Here is a 22,812-nt window from a genome sequence, read left to right on the forward strand (position 1 = left end):
TTGACTTTCCTCATCTGCTCAGAGCTTCCAGAAATATCTCTGTCAAAACTGCAAAAGTAGTATATTATGGTAATCTGTCACGGGACTAATTTAAATGTTCTCGGCAGCACATTGGCACCGCAAGAATTGCAAGAATATAAATACTTATTAAAAATTGGCAGGTTAGGTTGTGACTCAAGCAGGAAGCATTGCATATATTGGATGGTATGGCTGCTTGCTGCTGTACTGTTAAAATGGATTTCTACTAATATATTTAGAATGCTACTGAGTCAAAAAGCTTGAAATTTAAACCTGCTCTATGACAAGCTATTAAAATACACCATACTTATGGTTGCATCTGTCCATAACTGTAATCGCTGCTAAAATGGGTCTCTCAAAATGGTCGACAACATTCTGCTACTTCACATTTAAGTTGTGAGTAACCTTAAAGCACAATCTGGTCGTCTGCCTTAAAATAAAGCTGACCTAAGAAGAAAATAATGCTTAATTATATTAATATTCTAGAATTTGCATTACACTTCAAAAGTACTTCATTGGCTGCAATGCGCTTTGGACATCCTGAAGCTTTGAAAGGTGCTAAATAAATGCAAATGAGTCCTTCTTTCAATCTTTCTCCTTTCTTTTTGCTCTTGCTACAGATTTGCAAACCCGCGTCCCCAGGTTCTACAGGGGAATCCAAAGTTGGTGGCTGCAAGATTATCGTATTTCTGTCCAGTTATGGGTATATATGGTTATTTAAGTGGGCCGGGATTTTCCATGCCCGCTGGCGTCGGGATTGGTTGATGGCACAAGCAGACAATATGGCAAGAAAGCCAAAAATCAGTTTCACGATGTCATGAAACCAGTTTGCGATCACCTGCTTTGCCTGTCGGTGGCGGGCTGCATTCCCTGCTATTGGACGTTGGGAACTTCATTGTAATACATCAGCATATCATTATAAGGTTAGCCCGCCAGATTAATCAGCCGACATGTTTCAAAACAGCGTGTATATATATATATATATATATACACGGTGTGCACTTGGTGGGCTGCACTTCACTCGGGACTGCAAGGTTTGTTTGCCAACCTTGCTTTGGTCAGCATTCACAGTCATCAGCGCCAGAGGAGATGAGGCCAGATGGACATGTGAGGGTACGTGTGTGAGAATGGGTGGTGATGCTCCTTGAGCTGGCAGTGAGTGAGATGCCAGTGAATGTGTGATGGCCTTGTGAGTGTGTGAGTTTAGAGTGATGAGATGGTTGCCAAACCTTGGTGGCACAGATGAGATCATTCATCCTCTTCCTGCATTGGTTGGCCAACCTCTTCAGTGCAGCATTGGCACTGACCACCACTGCCATTGCCTACCAAGCTGGAGTGGTAATTTTGCTGCCCCTCCTGAGGCCAGAGCATGGGTAGAGGACATCACAGCTGGTCTTCACGGCATCCAAAAGGCACCCGAGGGCTGCTGTCTTTTTGCCTTTCTGGGCCATGCCTCCTTCACTGCAGTCCTGGGCTGGAGGGTCTTTACTTTAAATGTGGTGCCAGGCATGATCAAGTGGTGAGGTGACAGTTTGGCAGACGAATCAGAGCCTGTCCGCCATGGAAAGGACATGTAACCCGGGAATTCATAATTAATGCAGCAGGTTTGGGACGATGCGTCGTGAAAATCCGCCATTGCAGTCGGTGGGTAAAATTTTGTTTATCCTGTCCACTACCACAGTTGGTGCAAATCTGGGACGATTCCGCCCATGAATTCAGCATCTTCTTTTGAAGTTGATGATACTTCTATTGTCTTATACTGATCGAAAAAGATTCTGTTGTGACAATGTTTCCATTGGGTGGCTGCCACTTTCTTTTGGAAGCTAGAGTTCCTGGGGAATGTGTCAAAATTTTCAAAAGCTATCCCGTAACACGCCTGAATCTGGTATAGATTAGTTGAAGGCAAGCTCATTAATATGGAACGGATCACACTTACAAATGGATCTACTCACTTCAGTTTAGTAGGTTCCAGATGTGTGCATACCCGCCCCTCGAGAGATGCATTCTGTATTCAAGAGCTTGTCCTAAGTATTGTTTACAAGACGAGCTTTAAAAATAGATAATTGGGAAAGATCATCTACTTGAACTGGGATTTTGTCCTTAAGTGTTATAATTGAATCAGGAATTTTATGTAACACAGGAAGTGGTTTGGCTCTGCACGAAGATCAAGTGTGTCTGGAATTGACTATACTTCAGTGCAGATGTCGACAGGAGGGAAATATCAGCTGGATTTACTGGATGTTGATATATGTCAAAGTATTCTCTGGGGAGGTGCTGCATTAATTTTATTGATTTACAAACTTTGACAGCCCTGTAGCCAAGTCATTTTCACATCAACATATTTGCAAGTAAGCACCTTATGTTCTAATAAAACAAACTGAGATGTTAGCTCATCTTGCATTTGTAATCCAGAAATTTCTCTTTTTAATTTTTTTTGAAAGAGTTATTTTCCCAGAGTGACCAATCCCTACTCAATTGCTTTTTTGCTTATGGAAGAGATGATCAAATTTAAATATTCAAGTGTCCACCTACATTTTTTTGGCTATCTTCCTCAATTCTTGAGCTTCTTAGATCACATGCAGTGAGTAGATAGGCTGTCTGTGGGGCGTTAGTGACTTCCTGAATATTGACTGCTTAATATTTTCTTACCAGCCCAGATTCTGTGGTCAGTGATGAAGTCACAGGGCACGCCATTGACCTTGAGAAACTTTGCCCACAAAGGTTTAGCAGGGTCAAGAGTATAAATCTCCTCTGATATCACTTTGAATTTAGTGCCTGCTGCCGAAGATCTGCAGCCTACAGCAACAGGGCAGGCAGAAGGCAGGCTGATCAGCCAATCAGGCTGAATAATTCTCACAGATGGCAAGGCAGGAAGTAAAAAGCAGGAAATACAAAGCACACTTGAATCATTGTACTGAAATTGAAACAAATATCAGAACATAAATTTCTGAAAACAGACCTTTCTAAAAAAAAATCTGCAATTTTTAAATATTGAAATTGATGATATTTCTATTGTCTTATACTAATAGAAAAATATTCTGTTGTGATAACGTGTCCATTGGGTGGCTGCCACTTTCTTTTGGAAGTTAGAGTTCCTGCGAAATCTGACAAAATTTGATTCTGCGCTTGTAAATTAGTTTTTCAGGGCCAGAGAAGTTGTTCAATGATTATAACTTGGTACCCCATTGAAAACTCAGCTAATCCTGATTGAACATGGCTTATCCTTTTCGTTGCTTCTTGTGGCTAGAATAGTGTGTGAATAATTTAAGATCACCACAAATGTATGATTTCTAATTGATTCCCTCTGCTAAGATTGTAACAATGTACCCTGTGGAGGTGCAGATTACACTAATCGCTGCTGCAAAAGATATGGATGCGAACTGACTCAGGGAACATCTGCGTTAATACCTTTCCAAACCGTCAATGGACACACATCTTCCTCCAAGGCTGCAAAATACAGTAGATGTGAGGTCCTTTATTACTTGATAAAACTTTTATAAAAACATCCCATTTACATACTCGGATCAAAATGAGTGGGCTTTTTGGGGCCAAAAGGCTATTCCAGTTCATAAACTTTCCGATATAAATAACAATCTATCATCTTTTTCATTGTCCATGCTGGTGCTGGTAGGAAATGAAATTCTTAAACAGAGAGGGAAAACCTGCATTGCTCAAAATGGTACACAATGCAACCACCACCCCCCAAAAAACCTACCAGGTTGCCGAGCAGGAGATCTATCGGGCATCTGACTGGTGATGTCCCCATGCAGCTTGGAGCCTAGATGGTGTAGCAGGTATGTTGCTAATAAGGCAAACCTATTTGGCTAACGATTTCTATCCTGCTGTATAGATATATAATTTCAGTGCGCAATTCTAGACACAAGTAGATGGAGTTAAGATACAGGTCAGCCACAACCTAACAGGCTCGAAGTGCTGAATGGCCAACTCCTTTTCCCATGTTATTCCGGCAGCATAAAAAACATTTTTTGTTCGCTCAAGGAATTTCGCTTTCTTCCATTGCATGGCGCAGAATTTTACAATGTTTGCTTTCATTCACAAGGTGGTCTCAGTAAAGAATCCTGCAGCAAAGTATCATTCTTCAGGTTTTGTTTTCTGTATTCTGTCTCTTGGAAATTTGACAGATCATTGTCGGAAATAACACACCTGTCTTTTTAAAGGTAATTTTTCTTAGCTTTTCAGACATTCCATGCTAACACATGTCTAAGCCAACATTCATCCTTCAGCCAACATTACTAGTTGGTACTAATTTGGTTTGCAGTCTATATTATAACCATTCTTGTGAAAGGAATGCAATGACCAGCGTCTTTTCTCTTCACTATGCTGCTGTGTTCTCCGCCATTTTCCAACATGTTGCATTTAGCTTATTGTATTCTTGATTTCACAGCAGAAGGTATGGAGACCAGAGCTAAATCCACGTCAAGTTGATAAGAAAACACCACAAAAACACTGGGGTAGCTGTATCATGTTTCCCTCTGGTGGCCAAGTGAATAATGGCACTGTCTGGCGTTGCACGAAACCATACAGAGCAAAAGGTTCGAGATTTCAACAAGGACAACAGTTGGAACGCTATTGCACACTTAGGTTTCTTGAGCTAGGGAGGAGTAAAGATATCAGTCAGGGAACTACTTTTAATTATTATTCACTTTAGGAAAATATATAAGTGGATATTGAGTGGAACATAGGAACAGGAGTAGCCAATTCAGCTTACCTAGCTGAATTCAAACCCCCCCCACCCCCCACACACACACACACACACCTTAAACCAGCTTATATTTCACCCCTTCCTTGGATTCATCTAGCTCTGTTGAAGGGTCATGAGGACTCGAAACGTCAACTCTTCTCTTCTCCGCCGATGCTGCCAGACCTGCTGAGTTTTTCCAGGTAATTCTGTTTTTGTTTTCGATTTCCAGCATCCGCAGTTTTTTGTTTTTATCAGCTTACCTAGCCTGTTCTGTCAAACAATTAGATCATGACTGATCTTCACCTCAACTACATTCACTTGCCTTTGTTTCACGTCCAATGATATCCTTACCCAACAAAAGTCAATCAACCCCAGTCTTGAAAATTTCAACTGATACCAGCATCCAGGCCTTTTTGGATACATACATCGGGTTCGACTGCGATGCCTGCACAGTTGGACAGGCTGCAACCATTGACAGTCTAACCTCACGGATAGGGAATGGTCACATGAGCTGAGACCTATTATGTGCTGTTATACATTCTCCTCAGTGACAGCCATTGCATTCTTCAGAGAAAAAAAGTCTAGAAAACTGGAGGGGGAAAAAATCTCAGGCATAAACTTTATTTGCGACATTTCATCTCTCCTGGAGACTTGTTCACTGGCTGACTGTATTTCTAATTAAGACTGAATTCTTACAAAGGTTGAAAGGAATGTGACATGAGAACTTAATATTAATTAAACTCAGGTCTTCGTCAGATTTTCAACTTCTGTCCTTGATTTTCTCATGTCTTGTGAATCAGAGGAACAGTAATTACTCACTTACAAGGAAACTGAACTCGCCTCTTCCATCTGAAGTGGGACCTAATCAGTCGCCTGACAGAAGCGGACAGTCCGATCAAAACATACAGCATGTGTCGAAGGGGAAAGGAGGGGGAGGAAAAGGAGCATAACAAGAGAAATTCATACATTCTGTTAACTCATTCCCTGCAGCTACATTACAATGAAAACACTGGCAACAGCTTCTGCCTCCTCTTCAGTTATTTAGCAAAGCTTCTTTATGGATTCAATTGTTGTTAAATATTCAAAATACTAAAAGAACGTCTTACATCAGCACAAGTATCCCTATTGGCCTTGGGCCGAAGGGGAAAATATTTCCAAAGGCATGAATAGTGAAAGCCAGTTCTGAGATACTGAGAGTAAAAACATGACCTTGAATCGTCACATTTTTCAATTTGGAGATTGATGTTGCTGGAACAAGTCTCCATGTAGTGAAAAACATGCAGAAGGCTTAAAAAAAACACAGAAAATGCACAGGAGGTGATCAAAAAGTGGCAGCTTGGTTATAGCATTTCAAGTTGGGACCCTTCCTCAAAATGTTTTTTTTTGATTTTAGAAAAGACTCCCGTGTTAACCCTTTGCAACAAATAGCAGCAGACTGAAAACATCTTGGTAGAGTTGCACAAGTCGAAAAGCAGAATACTGCGGGCACTGGAAATCTAAAATAAAAACAGAAAATGCTGGAAATACGCAGCAGGTCCGGCAGCATCTGGAGAGGGAAGCAGAGTTAACGTTTCAGGTCAATGACCTTTCCTCAGAACTGGGAAAAGATTAGTTACGTAATAGGTATTGAGCAACAGTCTTTTGTCCTTGTCCCACTCACCCCCTCGCTCAAAACGTATTACATCTCTAACTTTTTCCAGTTCTGAGGAAAGGCCATGGACCTGAAATGTTAACTCTGATTCTCTTTCCACAGAGTATTTCCAGCACTTTCTGTTTTATTTGTGAAGTTACAGTAGGATTGCTGTATTATCAATGTATTTTTAAAAAATTCTTTGATCTGGTGCATTTCTCATTCTCTGATTTGCGTGTTGTATGTTAGCTATTTGAAAAGCTAGATTTCGCAGTACTTAATGTGAGATAGACGGGAGATTGTGTTCGAATTTTTGCACCACGTCATGTCTGTTTGCTTTGGGTTTGCCAAACACAATGAACTTCTTGCCTAATTACCTCCTTCGTTAAAGAAAATTGAGATTTGACCTGAGCTATTTTGAGGGAGTAAATAAATTTTCCGCTGGCAGGAGAGCCAGTAACCAGAGGGCGTGGATTTAAGGTGATTCGCAAAAAAACCAACAGGAAAATGATATGTGCTTTTTACACGAATTGTTGTGATCTGGGACAGGATGGTAGGAGCAGATTCAATAGTAACTTTAGAAAAGCAATTGGATATATAATTGAAGGGGGATAAAGAACTGCAAGACTATAGTGAAAAAGCGTGGTGAGGGGCTAATTGGATAGCCCTTTCAAAGAGCTGGCATAGGCATAATGGGCTGAATGGCTTCCTTTTGTTCTGTATGATTCTATGATTTAGCTGCAAACAGTTTGCATCACGTACTCATGCCTAAAGAGCTAAAGCTTCGCTGATGTGAGGTGAAACTTTGAAAAATAAAGCGCTATAAGCCAAGTTACTAGAGTGTGTCCCCTAAATGGGCCCATACTGTTTTTAATATTTTGCATATGAAGATTGCTGTTGCAAAGCTATAGACCATTGTGTGCATGTTTTAATATGTATTTATGCTACATCATCATCATATAAAACTACCAAATTCTCTGGCATGGAAGTCGCAGCACTCTCCGCAGCAATCTGCTATCGCCATTTCCTAGCTAATGCAACTGGTAAGACTTGACAATAGATCAATAGAAGTTTTAAAAAGGAGTTTAAAATTGCAAGCAGGGCAGCAATACAATTTTGCAGTTGGCTCAAAGGCCCGGGTTAGAGAGGTGCACAGTAGTCAGCTCTTAGTAAATTAACAAGAACATTATGGCTTGGATTTCGCAGTCAGCAATGAAACAATGGAAGTCACTGCTAATCTCGAAAAAGTTACCCAGAAAGATTGTTTTTCTCTCCTTTCATGGGATGTGGGCGTCGCTGGCTAGGCCAGTATTTGTTGCCTATCCCTCATTGTCCTTCAGAAGGTGGTGGTGAGCAGCCTTCATGAACTGCAGTGCATGTGGTACGCCCACAATGCTGTTAGGGAGGGAGTTCCAGGATCTTGACTCAGTGAGAGTGAAGGAACGGCGATACATTTCCAAGTCAGGATGGTAAGTGACTTGGAGGGGAACTTGCAGATGGTGGTTTTCCCAAGCATCTGCTGTCCTTGTCCCTCTAGATGGTAGACATCGAGGGTTTGGAAGGCACTGTCAAGGGAACCTTGGTGAGTTGCTCCAGTGCATCTTGTAGATGATACACATTGCTGCCACTCTGAGCCAGTGGTGGAGGAAGTGAATGTTTAAGTTGGTGGATGGGGTGTTGATCAATTGAGCTGCTTTGTCGTGGATGGTGTCAAGCTTTTTAGACTCATAGATGTTTACAGCACAGAAGGATGCCATTCGGCCCATCATGTCCACGCTGGTTCACAAAGATCTGACCACGCTAATCACATTTTCCAGCACTTGGCCCACAGCCCTGGAGGCTATGGCAACGCAAGTGAATATCTAAATACTTCTCAAATGTTACGAGAGTTTCTGATTCAACCACCTTTTCAGGCAATGAGTTCCAGACTCCCAGCCCCCTCTTGGGTGAAAACATTTCTCCTCACCTCCCCTCTTAGCCTTCTACCTCTTACCTTAAATATATGCCCCTAGTTATTGACCCCTCTACTAATGAAAAAAGTGCCTTTCTATTCACCCTATCTATGACCCTCATAACCTTATACACCTCTATCAGGTCCCCTCTCAATCTTCGCTGCTCCAAGGAAAATAACCCCAGCCTATTCAATCTTTCCTCATAGCTTAGGCCCTCCAGCCCAGGCAGCATCCTGGTAAATCTCCTCTGTACTCTCTCCAGTGTAATTGTATCCTTCCTATAATGTGGTGACCAGAACTGCACGCAGTACTCCAGTTGAGGCCTAACCGGCATTTTACACAGTTCCAGCATAACCTCCCTGCACTTGTATCCTATGTCTTGGCCAATAAAGGCAAGTATCCCATATGCTTTCTTAACCACCTTATCTATCTGCCCTGCTACCTTCAGGGATCTGTGGATGTGCACACCAAGGTCCCTCTGATCTTCAGTATTTTCCAGGGTCCTACCACTCGTAGTGTAATCCCTTGTCATGTTAGCCCTCCCCAAGTGCATTACCTCACACTTTTCCAGGTTAATTTCCATTTGCCACTGCTCTGCCCACCTGACCAGTCCAGTTATATCCTCCTGCACTTCACGGCTATCTTCCTTACTACTTACCACCCTACCAATTTTCGTGTCAGCCGCAAACTTCTTGATCATGCCGCCTACATTTAGGTCCAAATCATTTATGTACATCACAAACAGCAAGGGCCCTAGCACCAAGCCCTGCAGAACCCCACTGGAAACAGACTTCCAGTCACAGAAACATCCCTCTACCAGCACCCTCTGCTTCATGCCTCTCAGCCAATTTTGGATTCAGCGTGTCATTGTGCCTTGGATCTCATGGGCTCTTACTTTCTTGACTAGTCTGCCATGAAGGGACCTTATCAAAAGGGACCTTGCTAAAGCCAACGTAAACCACATCAAATGCATTACCCTCATCAACACTCCTGGTTACCTCCTCAAAAAATTGGATCAAATTTGTCAAACACAATCTTCCCTTAACAAATCCATGTAGACTATCCCTGATTAATCTGTGTCTCTCCAAGTGCAGATATATTCTGTCCCTCAGAATTCTTTCTGGTAACTTCCCCACCACCAAGGTTAGACTAACTGATCTGTAATTTCCTGGTCTATACTTTCCTCCCTTTTTTAATAGTGGGAAAATGTTAGCAGTCCTCCAGTTCTCTTGCACCTCATCTGTAACCAAAGTGGATTTGAAAATTACTGCCATGGCCCCTGATATCTCTTTCCTGGCCTCCCTCAACAGCCTGGGATACATCTCATCCGGACCTCCGGATTTATCCACTTTTAAGGTGGCTGAGCCTGCTACTACCTCTTTTCTCTCTATGTTAATTTCCTCTAATATTTCACAGTCTTCCACCCTGATGCCTACACCTGTGTCGTCCTTTTCGATTGTGAAGACCGATGCAAAGTTTTCATTGAGGATTGTACCCATGTCTTCCGGATCCACACATAAATTACCTTTATGTTCCCTAATTGGCCCTACTCTTTCCCTACTTACTCTCTTGCTCTTCAGAAATTTAAAAAAACCCTCTGGGTTTTCCTTTATTCTACCCACCAATGCTTTCTCATGCACTCTCTTATCTTTCCTAATTTCCTTTTTAAGTTCCGCTCTGCACTTTTTATACTCCTTTAGGGACTCTGCTGTATTGAGCCCTCAGTATCTGCCACAAGTTTCTCTTTTTCTCTTAATCCTAACCTTTATGTCCCTTGACATTCAGGGTTCTCTGGACTTGGCCGACACCTTTCTCTTTACGGGATCATATTTGCCTGTACCCTGTACTCTCACTACTTCCTCCTTGAATGCCCCCCCCCACTGCCCTGACACAGTTTTGTCTGCAAAAAGCTGCTCCCAGTCCACTTGGGCCAAATCACATCTCAGCTTAGTAAAATTAATCTTTCACCAGTTTAGAACTTTTATTCCTGGTCCAGCCTTATACTTTTTCATAACTTCCAAAATCTAATTGAGTTATGGTCACTATTTCCAAAATGCTCCCTTACTGATATGCCTTCCAGCTGCCCGGGCTCACTGCCAAACATTAGGTCCAGAACTGATAAGTTCTCAACTTAAGAATTTTTCTCCCTCCCTACCTTGCATACTAAACTATCCCAGTTAATATTTGGGTAATTAAAATCCCCTACTATTACTGCCTTATTATTATTATTCTTGAGTGTTGATAGAGCCACGCTCATCCAGGCAAATGGGGAGCATTCAATTGCACTCCCGACTTGTGCCTTGAAGATAGTGGACAGGCTTTGGGGAGTTGGGAGGTGAGTTACTTTCTACAGAATTCTAGGTTCCTGGCCTGTTCTTGTAGCCACGGTATTTATATGGCTGGTCCAGTTCAGTTTCTGATCAATGGTAACCCCCTGAATGTTGATAGTTGTGGGATCAGCAACGGTAATGCCACTGAGTATCAAGAGGAGATGGTTAGATTCTCTCTTGTTGGAGATGTCCATTGCCTGGCACTTATGTGGAACACATGTTGCTTGCCACATATCAGCCCAAGCCTGAATGTTGTCCAGGCCCTGCTACATATGGACATGCTTCAGTATCTGAGGATTTGCGAACAGCACTGAACATTGTGCAATCATCAGCGAACATCCTCATTTCTGACCGTATGATGGACAGAAGGACTTGATGAAGCAGTTGAAGATGGTTAGGCCGAGAAGACTATCTTGAGGAACTCCTGCAGCAATGACTTGGAACTGAGATGATTGGCCTCCAACAATGACAATCATCTTCCTTTGTGCTAGGTATGACTCCAACCACTGGAGAGTTTCCCCCCTGATTCTCATTGACTTCAATTTTACTCCTTGATGCCACACTCGGTTAAATGCTGCCTAGATGTCAATGACAATCACTCTCATGTCCTCTCTTGAATACAACTATTTTGCCCATGTTTGAACCAAGGCTGTAATAAGTTCAACAATTGAGTGGCCCTGGTGGAATCCAAACTAAGCATTAGTGGACAGGTTATTGATGTGCAAGTGCTGCTTGATAGCTGTTGAGAACACTTTCCATCACTGCAGATGATTGAGTGTCAGCTGATGGGGCAGTATTTGGCCAAATTGGATCTTTTTTCCTGTTTGTGGACAGGACAAAGCTGGGCAATTTTCCACATTGTTGCGTAGATGCCAATGTTGTAGCTGTACTGAAACAGCTTCGCTAGGGCATGACTGGATCTGGACCCCAAGTCTCCAGTATTATTGCCAGAATGTTTTCAAGTTCCATAGCCTTTGCAGTATCTAGCAATCTCTAGGCTGTGGATTTTCCCTTTCCTGCCATCCATTTGAATCTAAGGCCAAATCAGGGGGAATCTCCATGTGTCCAGCTAAAGTGATGTCATCAAAAGAGTAGGTGGCCAATCACATGTAAGTATTCTTACGGGCAGCAAACCAGGAAGAAGAAATACACAGAATTTTTCCACCAATTAAAATTTGTAAGGAGTGAAATAAATGATTAGGGCATAGACATGGAATTCAGATAGAAACTAAAATATTATAAACAAACTTTAAAAATAAAGTTAAAATATGTATTTTGTATTATAATAGAAATGTGACATTCCACGAATATAAAATTAGTTTATCATGGCCAGCGAGGCTAACCATCAGTAATTATGAGCTTAGTACAACTTTAAAAACCCAGTCAACACCTCAAGGTGTAACTTTTTCAAAGTTATTACAGCGAGAGAAATAGCTTAAAAGGGCAAGCTCTCATCAGTTCAGTGATTTTGAGTTGAGTACAGTCTGGAGGATCTTCAAAAGCTCCCTGACAGCAACTTTTGGATCTTTGCTTTTAAGTGCATGTGAGCGGGCTCTACAAGTTTCTATCAGTTTCAGAGAGGAATGACAGTGAACACTGACAGCTCCACTCCCATTACCAACATAAAGCCTGGGTGTATGTTCAAAAGCTTTTTAAAATGTGCTGGCTAGTGCCCTTGTGTGCAAAAGTACCAGCTTCATTCTTGGATCCTGCAGAAGAGCAAAACCAGTGGAAACTTCCAATGGTGCTGAATGCCACCCTGATAATACAGTCGTTCCTGTGAGCAGGGCTGGCTTCTAATGCGCCCTGTTTTTGAAATCAGTGCTAAACGCCAGGGAACTTCAATTTGCGCTGGATGCAATTTGCATTAAAATTCCACAATAATTTGCATTGCTTTCGCCAATTTCAGGTGAGTTGCACTGAAATAAACAGTACGATAGAGTGGAAACTCTACCTCAGGGGTCATCCTCCTGATTTTTTTAATTCATTCTTCCGAGGCGAGAGTCACTGGCATTTATTGCTCATCCCTGATTTCCCTGAGAAGGCGGTGATTAGCCTTTTCCTTGAACCACTGGTAACAGCTTTAATACAGCTGAGGGTTGCTTGCTAAGCCATATCAGAGTGAGGGATATGACTCGACTAGGCTGAATTTTATGGTGCCTACAGAAACAGGATAGGAAGTGGGTCTGGGAGGGATGACAGGGTGGGTGGCCAAAAATCAGGAGGGAGGACAGAGTGAGTGTCTGTCGCTGCCCCTGCTGCCTTGGCATTCCGCCAATAATGGGGAAGCTGAAGGGCTGTCTTTCTACCCAGTGGCCAAATGTTCCACCTGAGGGGCCAATTAATGGCCTCTTCCCGCTGCCACTGGCATTTTACCTGGTGGCATCGCAGCAGCACCAGCGGGTTGGGGGCCCACCTAATCAGCCACTCAGTGGCTCACCTAGGAGCAATGGTTGACCCAACGGCAAAAGCTCCCCCGCCCATCCTCACTAGCCAACACACCTCCCCCAACCCCCAGCCCTCCCAGCACTTTGTTGGGATCTAGCTGACTGGCCCTGGTGATCCCCTGCCTCACTTACTTTGCTGCAAGGCCACTGTTCATTGGTGAGTCTCTCCGGTGGGCGTAGTCCCAGCAGTGGCCACCATTCCTGGTGTTGCGGCTGAGACTGAAGAGCCGCCAGCCCTCCAACTGGCAGCTCATTAGCTGTAAGATCGGCATAAAACACAACTGGGGCTCTCCTAAATGGCCGAGGGTGAATTGCCCCAGGCTTTCCAGCCCATCATCGGGACCATCACTGCCCCCACAAAATCTCGCCCAACCACGTGATTGTGGGACTGGAGTCACAGATAGGACAGACCAGTTAAGGACAGCAAGTTTCCCTCCCTAAAATGATTGTTCACAGCTTCATGATCACCTTTACAGCTACCAGATTTTTAAAAATTTAAACTGGATTCAATATCTCATTGTTGGATTCTGGAATATTTGGCTAAATCTCTGGATTATTGACCCATTACACTCCCCGTACCAGCATGTTATATAATATTTGTAAAAATCCCCACCCTGTCACCCACTTTGGAAAATGTTTGCATGTAAATATCGGATGCATGAAAATGATTCAGGGGGCTTCCATGGCCAACCAGCCTGCTGACATATACGGCGTCTGCTCAGCCAAGAAAGATGATCATTTGAATGAGGTATAGGAAAGCTGTTGACACCAAAGCTCTGCGAGAATTGATGCTTTCAGGATGAGGAAGGGGAAACCTACTGGTTAAAGTCAGGGAATTACTTTGTCTTTTTTGGTTGACAGCAAAACTTTGGTTGAGATCTTTGTGGGAAACTATCCGTTTCTTCGAACAGTGTCAAGTAGGTTTTCGTTCAACAAAGCATATACATTCTGAGTTAATTTATAAACAATTTGGCTTGAGACTGAGCAAACAATCCCTCTGATGCTTCAAGCATACTTCCAGTAGAAATGGCAAAGCTGGCTGCTGAAATACATGCGAGAGCAGAATAAAGTTATATAGAATATCAAAGGTTAACAGGGTTGACACCCTGGATTGAAAGTACGGTACCACAAGAGTAAAGATTTTTTTTTAAACCACATTGTTTCTGTCAATTCTGAAATGGTCCAAAAAAGAGCTATTTAGAACATGCGCTTATCTTCTGATGTGACAATAGATAACCTAAGTGCAACAGACTGACTGCACTGACATTTGGTTCTGTGTAGGTTAACGGCATCTTTGCAGGCATGTTGATTTTGTTTAGAAATCCTGTGGGTTCCCGCTCATACCCTGTCGTGTTTGTCTGCCCAACTTCCATTCCATGTATAGAGAATGGGTCTAGTGCCCCCACTTTGGTCGATTTTGTGGGTGCGGAGGTGAACCCACCTGTTCTGGCACAGTCCAACGCACTGCTGTCTAACGGAAGTCTGGGCTACAGTATCCCCACACTGTCCTACATATGCTCTTTGCAGGAAACATCACCCTGCTACTTTCTTTACTTAAAGTGACAGCATCAGTTTTATATTGTCCTAAATATCAATGTGTGCTTGCAGAAGATCATGTTGTGATCTATGTTTCTGGTACAAAGGACTTCTGATATCTTTGTGCCGATCACTGGCTGTGTCATTTCATATGCAAGTTTTTCAAAGGGTCTGTAAACAGCTTTTTAAAGATAGTTCTGCACCAGAATAGATTTTGTTGCAGATGTTGTTGCTTTTACAGTTGTACCCAGGTGGATTCTATCTGGCACCTAAGTTTTCAATGCTAAATTTCTTGGGGAAAAAATGGTCTCTCTATTAATATAAGTTTTCTTGTCAGTATTTTGGATAAATACTTTTCAAAAATTAGGAGTTTGCAAGTATTTAGCTCAACTCCAACTACTAACCATAGTGCATGATGCTAAAAGGACTGCTGGGTTTTCAATATTGACCCTATTTTTAAATTAAAAATGATTCACCCTTCACTCCACGTCAGCTGGAGAGACAAGACCTGATGGTTAATCGAACACCTCTGTTAATAATAAGTGATTGGTCACACAACAGGAATCAAGCTTGGGAGTCAATTCAGGTGCAGACTGTTTAAGTAAACTCACTTTCATTTTATTTTTTTTTATTCATTCACGGGATGTGGGCTTCGCTGGCTGGGCCAGCATTTATTGCCCATCCATAATTGCCCTTAATAAGGTGGTGGTGAGCTGCCTCCTTGAACCGCTGCAGTCCATTTTGTGTAGGTACACCCACAGTGCTGTTAGGAAGGGAGTTCGAGGATTTTGACCCAGTGACAGTGAAGGAACAGCGATATATTTCCAAGTCAGGGTGGTGAGTGACTTGGAGGAGGACTTCCAGGTGGCGGTGTTCCCATCTATCTGCTGCCCTTGGTCCTTCTAGATGGTAGTGGTCGTGGTTTTGGAAGGTGCTGTCAAAGGAGCCTTGGTGAATTCCTGCAATGCATCCTGTAGATGGTACACACTGCTGCTGCTGCTGTGCGTTGGCGGTGGAGGGAGTGAATGTTTGTGGATGTGGTGCCAATCAAGCAGGTTTCTTTGTCCTGGATGGTGTTGTGGGAGCTGCACTCATCCAGGCAAGTGGGGAGTATTCCATCACACTCCTGACTTTGTGCCTTGTAGATGGTGGACAGGCTTTGGGGAGTCAGAAGGTGGGCTAATTTCATCCCTTTGTAAACCAAAGATTTTAAGAATGATTGTGTGTTCGTTGATTTACCCCGTAAATGATGTTAAGTAAATCTTGCCATAGCATAAACTGACCAAGTAATCTAATTACCATAAATTATAAAGAAAAATTAAAGAATACCAGTACAGTGTATGCATAGTAGTAAAAATATTGACAAGTAAACATACTAACATCTGGGCTCTGTGTGGTACTGTGTATCTCTACATGTTCATCTTACACAAACCCACAATTCATAAAGATGTAACCAGACTTTTCAGTGGGCCTGTAACAGAAAACATTCTTTTTTAAGTCAATGAATCTGAACTGAAATTATTTTGAAAAGAAATGAAAGTAGTCACATGAAGGTTTCACTCTTCTTGCTATCTATTACATTATAATTACCTCATGCTATAAAACAAAGAATAAAAGAACAATTCTATTTAAAATAAAATGAACAATGGATTCCTTTTTGCAATTGTAAAATAATTTTAAAGATCACCAACAGTAACATTGTAAATATGTATATACAACTTTGTGTGCGTGGATAAAATAAAATTCATCTTTACAGTGCTGCAGATACTGCCTAGTATGTTAAAAGAAAATTCTGAAATGCATCTGTTTCATGTGTTCTTTATTCACAGAATACCTCACAGCTGGCAAATGCTACTGATTGTACTGAAATAGTCAAACCGAACCTGGTCATTTTATTTTATCCTATTAGAATACATAGATTTAAGATGGACTTAAGCTTCATTAGCAATATAGGTATATTTGATAAATGCTGCAATATAAATGATACTGTTCGATGTTTAAAATTATTTTACTTTGAAGTAATTTGACATAACATTAATAACAGGAAACGTCATTCACCAGTCAACTGGTCAAAGGATATCTTTCTTGAGCTAGTTATAACATCAGGTATAATGAACATCTAAGCAATGTGCCAGCATTTGAGCTCCAGGTGTTCCTTATTTGCATTCAAATCTAAAGAAACAATCCACTGAGACCCATCCCTTTTCTTTTTTAACTTTGTTCTTTTCAACTATTTAGCCATTTTAATTTTAGAAGCTACTGTAGCTCAGTGATAGTGCTCTTGCCTCTGCATTAGAAGGTTGTGACTTCAAGTTCCACTCTGGAGACTTGAGCACAAAAATTTAGGCTGACATTCTGGTGCAATACTGAAGGGACTGCTGTGCTGTCTTTTGGATGAGATGTTAAACCAAGGCCCTGTCTGCTTTCTAAGGTATATGTAAAAGATCCCATGGCACTATTTCAAAGTGGCTAGAACAGCAGCTACACTTCAAAAACGAACTTTGTTGTCTCTAAAGTGCTTTGGAATATCCTGAGGTTGTGAATGGCACTATATAAATGCCAGTTCTCTCTTACGCTGAACTCCTTTTCTGCCTTTATTTCACAAGTGGCATCCCAAATCTGCATAACTTGCATAAATAAAACTCTCATAACTTCTCTCTTCATTCTTTTGGTGATGATATTAAATTCGTGCTGTACAGTCATTGACTGAATGACCAATAGAAATAGCATTTTTCAGTATTTATCTTATTGATCCTTTATAATTTTGAACATCTCTATCAGATCTCTTCACATGGTTTGTTTCATTTTCACAAATAACTGTGCCTTGAGTTAACTGGTCATGAAGTTATGGTACTGTCATGGAGATGCCTGTCAGGCATAGATTCCCATTTTTGTGGATAAAAGGGAAAAATAATGGGAAAAATTAGGAAGCAAAAATACAAAAAAGCACTGAGCTATTAGCGTCAGGCCCCATGAGACAAGTTGCCAAGCTGGCACCAAATTCCATTTTGTTCAACTAATGATGTTCCAAAGGTTCCTTCACTGAATTTATAATAGCTGTCAAACCGAATGCCATCCTGATCCCAACAGCATAATGGGTCAATACAGCATTACTATGCAGCAATTCTAATAGTCTCAGAGCCTGTTTGGATCATTTTCCCCTGAAATAGATGTTTGTGAAATTTATCAGTTCCATGTGGGCCAGTTATAACATCTGTTAACAAAAAAGTTACAGACCCCTTTTTTCCTCCCCACACACAGACACGCATATTATTCTGACATGTGTGGTAATCCTTTCTGGCTTCAATAAAATCAAGTTGAACTGGTAGTACTGCCAACTTGGGAGAACATTCCTGTGTGTAGTAGTGGATTTCTGGGAAATCTGGAGCCACCAAGAGAAAAAAAATGCCTTAAGTGTCTGAAATATGGTGTGTGAGATTAGTCTCCCCTCTTCTTCACTCATCTTCCCGATTTCCTTTTCTCCCCTCTGCCCGATTTCCTTAATTCCCATTCCCTTCCAAAACCTAAGTGAGTCCCCCCCCCCACCCCCCTCAATCTCTCTTTCCAATACACAGCTTTCAATCCAATGGTACATGAAAAGCTACTTATTTTGCTTAATATAAAAGCCATAGTTTTTCTTTCAAGTGGTATACAGAATCCGAGAACATACTAAATGAAGTAGCTACCTTTTGTTTCACATTATTTATCCTTAATGGGAGTCTAATATTTTTATTTAGTAGGCAATTGATTGAACAACATTACAGACCCTGAGTTGTACAGAAACATGTCTATGTTTTTGTGTCACAGTACTTCACTCGTGTTTCTAGTTTTTAATTAGTATTTTTAAGATTTCAGATTCCTTAAATCTAGAAATAATATGGTGACTTATCATTGATCACAAGCCACATACTCAAAGGACATGTTTATAGCATTCCAACAATGACACTTTAAAGAGAATTATTTACAATGGATTTTCTGGGATGTCATGCAGATTCTGTCATCCTTTCCAAAGATGAGCATATGGTGAATATTTTACTTGTTCCTTTTAAGGGGCAAGGCTTTGAGATTTTGTTGCGACCTGAGGTATTCATTTGTATCGTTAACCCGGAAGGTGCAGTTTCTTATTGTGTTGATGATCAGACTTTCATTCAAATTTAAGCCTAAAGCAGTATGATTTTGATGAGGGGCAATGGTCATAAAGAATACCTGGGAAATGACAACAATACTCCCTTCCCTGGGAAATGACTCAAATTTGCATTCATGAAACATTTACCAATTTATCTTTAATGGGCCATTACTGCAGATAATTGAATGCCTCTCTTCCAAACTGTTGGTTACAGGTTTGAATCCCCGAGCTGGCATTTCAATCTACCTGCAACCAGCGCAACTAAACAAGCTGGTGATGCCTATTTCATCTTGATAGGGGAAATAGGCAAATTACCTAACCTAAGAGGAGCTCGCTCAATGTCCTGCCAGTTTTTCTCCCTCTCTCAGCATCACAAAAACAGATTATCTGGTCATTATCACCTTGTTGTTTGTGAGAGCTGTTGTGTTTTTATAATGATATAAAAGCCCCAATCATTCATAAGGGGTTGTGTAAACACATTGTGGGTTCATTTATTAAGACTAGGCACATGGGAACATCTATACAAATGTATAAAGCTTGAAGACATATCAGCAGAGCTGTCTGTGCTGTGCTCTGCTTAAAAGCAAAAGTGAAACTAAAACTGGATTGCATGACATAATTCATTCCAGCGATGCCATGCTGCAATCCCTTAAAGGCATATTAAAACAGGAACTTGCTGTGCATGTTTCCTACAACAGTGATTACACTTCATAAGTAGGCCATCGGCTATAAAGCGTTTCGAGATATCCCATGGTCACGAAAGACACTATGTAAATGCAATAGAGGTAGAGAAATTTGATTAATATGATTCTCAGGAGTTCTGTGGAGGGCAATGATGAGGGCCTCCTCATTAACTCTTTCTTGTAACACACATAACAGCTTACATTTCAAGGTTATAATGAACTCCAGGCAATGTCATAGACCCTATGAATGAAGTTGACTAGTTTATGAATGTCCCCCAAAACCTAAGAATGTGCCATTGGCTTGAACACCCTGATGGCTAATCTAACAATCTCTTTGTGACTTCTATCATTAAGGTGTGCATCGTCATTGATTCTTAGGAGAACAAGGCTGCCCTATGAAGAGAGATTGAGTAGATTAGCTCCATATTCCTTGCTTTTAAAAGAATGAGAGGTGATTTCATTGAAGCATTTTTTTTTTGAGAGCTTGGTAACGTTGATAGTGAGAGGCTGTTTTCCCTGGCTGGGGAGTATAGAGCTGGGGATCGCAGTTTCAGGATTAAGGGGTCAGCCATTCAGAATTGAAGAGATGAGGGAGAGGTTTGCCACTAAGGGTTGTAAATCTTCAGTATTCTTTACCCCATAGACAGTGGATGCACAGTCAATGAATATATTCAAGACTGAGATCGATAGACTTTTGGGAATCAAGGGGTGTGGGTTAAGGCGGGAAAGTGGAATTGATGTTAAAGTTCAGATGCGTTCTTATTGAATGGTGGGGAAGACTCGAGGGGCCATATGTTCTTATGTTCTGTACTTTTTTCATTTTATTTTATTCTGTCTGACCTTGACACTGTGACTGCCAAAGTTTGGCATGTGACAGGTATGTCAAACTTTGGTGACTAGAGATGTGCCTTTTGTGTGTTATAGAAGATTCAGATCATGGATAAGGGTCATAACATCAGCAGGCAGGAAGGATGTGCTGCACGGATAAACAATTTTTTGATCTTGCACTTGTTTATTACAGTGTAGTGCAGGTAATATGCAACACTAGCAGTTTGAGACACCCCCAGCCCCTGGAGTTGAAAATCAGATTAAGCTGAAAAATAACATCAAGGTCCAGCTACGAGATAGACGTGCTTTGCAAAGGCCTTGCAGAGTTAGGAAGTTAAAACAAAAAAGTGTACCCCATATTCACCTCTTGGTACTTGGTTCCTAGAATTACTCAGCGCAGAATGAGGCCATTTGGAGTACCCAAACCATATAGTCCCACTCCCATACTGTTTTCTCATAGCCCTGCAAACTTCCTTTGGAAGTATCAATATCATTGGAAATATTGTTGCAAAAGCCCATAGTCCAAGCTGTTCTGGCACCTACACTGATGAAAGTCATGCTGCGGTGACTCATTCAAGAGACAGGTGGAATCATTGGAATGGGAGAAAGAAAACGATAGTTATAGACTGTTTAAAAATTAAACTGTCAATGATCACGATTTCTATAGAAGGCTAAGTCTATACAACTCTATGTGAACAGCATGTATAATATCTGTTATTTGCATCTTCCTGTGTCATACTTAGGTATCACACTTCTGTGTCACAGTTATATATATGGTAATTTCCTGTAGTTGATTCGCTCAAATTTAGTATTCATTAAACACCAACAAATCACAGCTGAGCAGATGGAGAACATAGTAATCATCACAAGAAAATCGGGTAGATAAACTTCCAATAAGCAACTGATAAAATCATGTGAAAACAAGGAATCCGGAATAAGTGGTCATAAAAAGTTACCAATTAAAGAAAAACGATTGGAAATCTCCAAATATATTTAATACTACCTGCAGTCATCATCTTGTTTCTCTATTAAGCCGAACACTTACTACAGGAAATAAAATTATTATAAAATTAAATTATTACCATGATAAAGACTTTTCTTAAATTACAAAATTTTCGGAGAGTATAACAGTTTATCACACCATAGCATTTCTTGTGTTCAACATGTCTTCAGCAGTTTTCTCTGTCACAAACCTGCGCCTATTTGAGAAGACTGAGTCATGGGTTCGAGTTTTCAGATCCCATCAACATTAGCTGAACAGGCTCACATTAATAAGCTGCAGCTCCCCCTGTGTACTGTGCTAGAATTCTTTAGTGATTGACATTAAGATTTGCAGGCTTGCCAGACTTGCTGTTTGTCATCCCCACCCTCTCTTTGCTCTTGTGTATCAAAACAAGTGAATGAGAATGAAAAACCACAGCAAAAAACATTTTTATGACAGTAAAGGTAAATGTTTTTATTAAACATTGAAAATATGAATTCTGCAACTTTTTCTGAATATTGCTGAAAAGAGAGAGGTTGCCAAAGAACAACAGGTGAAGCAAGCTGTTTCATGCTGCTACTATATAATGGCTGCACAAGTGGTATTTCCCACTAACAGGTTGCTGCCATCAATCCAAAAAGACATATACCTACCATACAATTGAGCAATATCATGTATGAATTTCAGTGCCAGTGCAGTGCCAGGTGCATAAGCCATACATCGCAGTGATTGGCTGATCAAATCAAACAGTGTTTTCCTTTGAGAGTTCGCAATAGGCAGAGTACAGGCTGTACTCAACCAACCCACACTTGCAAAACCCAAAGCAAAGCATTGACTGTTATGTATGATTCCGTGATTTGGCACCACTTGCTGAATGTAATTCTGAATGCGCTAATAGCTACACTAACAACTAATTTAAGATAATCAGTCAAGCTCATAATGTGGTTTATTTGCGCTTGCCAGAAGTGACACACATTCATATGCAGGGGCTGGTTCTCTGCAAACAAAAGGAATGTGTTCAAACCTTGTGCCTTTTTTGAATTACCAGGAAATGGGGGGCCTATGGACCCCCCTTGCTTTCTCCATGGCAACACCTCAGGCAACCTGAGCAACCTTGCCAACCAATCGGCACCCTTTTCTGCTGCAGTATAAATTGTTGCGATCATTTGAAATTTGGCATTCTTGCATTTATTGTGATGAATGTAAAACAAAATGCTTCAGCAACATGTCTCTTGTTTCAGCAATGTTCAAGTTCTGTACTATGAAGCAACTTCTTCTGAAGTAATTTTCTTCTAAAGGACAATCAAAGTTCTTATATTCAAGAGATTGTTCACTACATGCTATATATGTGATGAATTAAGCTTCAAACAATGCCATGTTTCAAAGTGACTCAACTCAATGCATTCTAAACGCACACAGTTTGCCTTTCTTCTGTTCATTTTTATCTTGAAAACTTAAAAGCAATTGTATTAATATACAGAAAGTTCTGGAAGGATAGTAGCATTAATTAAGTTTAAAGGGAGCTTCTATTAAAAAGGGCTGAATTTAAAATATATTATCAAATTATTTTACTTAAGC

Source organism: Carcharodon carcharias, chromosome 20 (genome assembly GCF_017639515.1).
Source record: "Carcharodon carcharias isolate sCarCar2 chromosome 20, sCarCar2.pri, whole genome shotgun sequence".
Lineage (NCBI taxonomy): Eukaryota > Metazoa > Chordata > Chondrichthyes > Lamniformes > Lamnidae > Carcharodon > Carcharodon carcharias.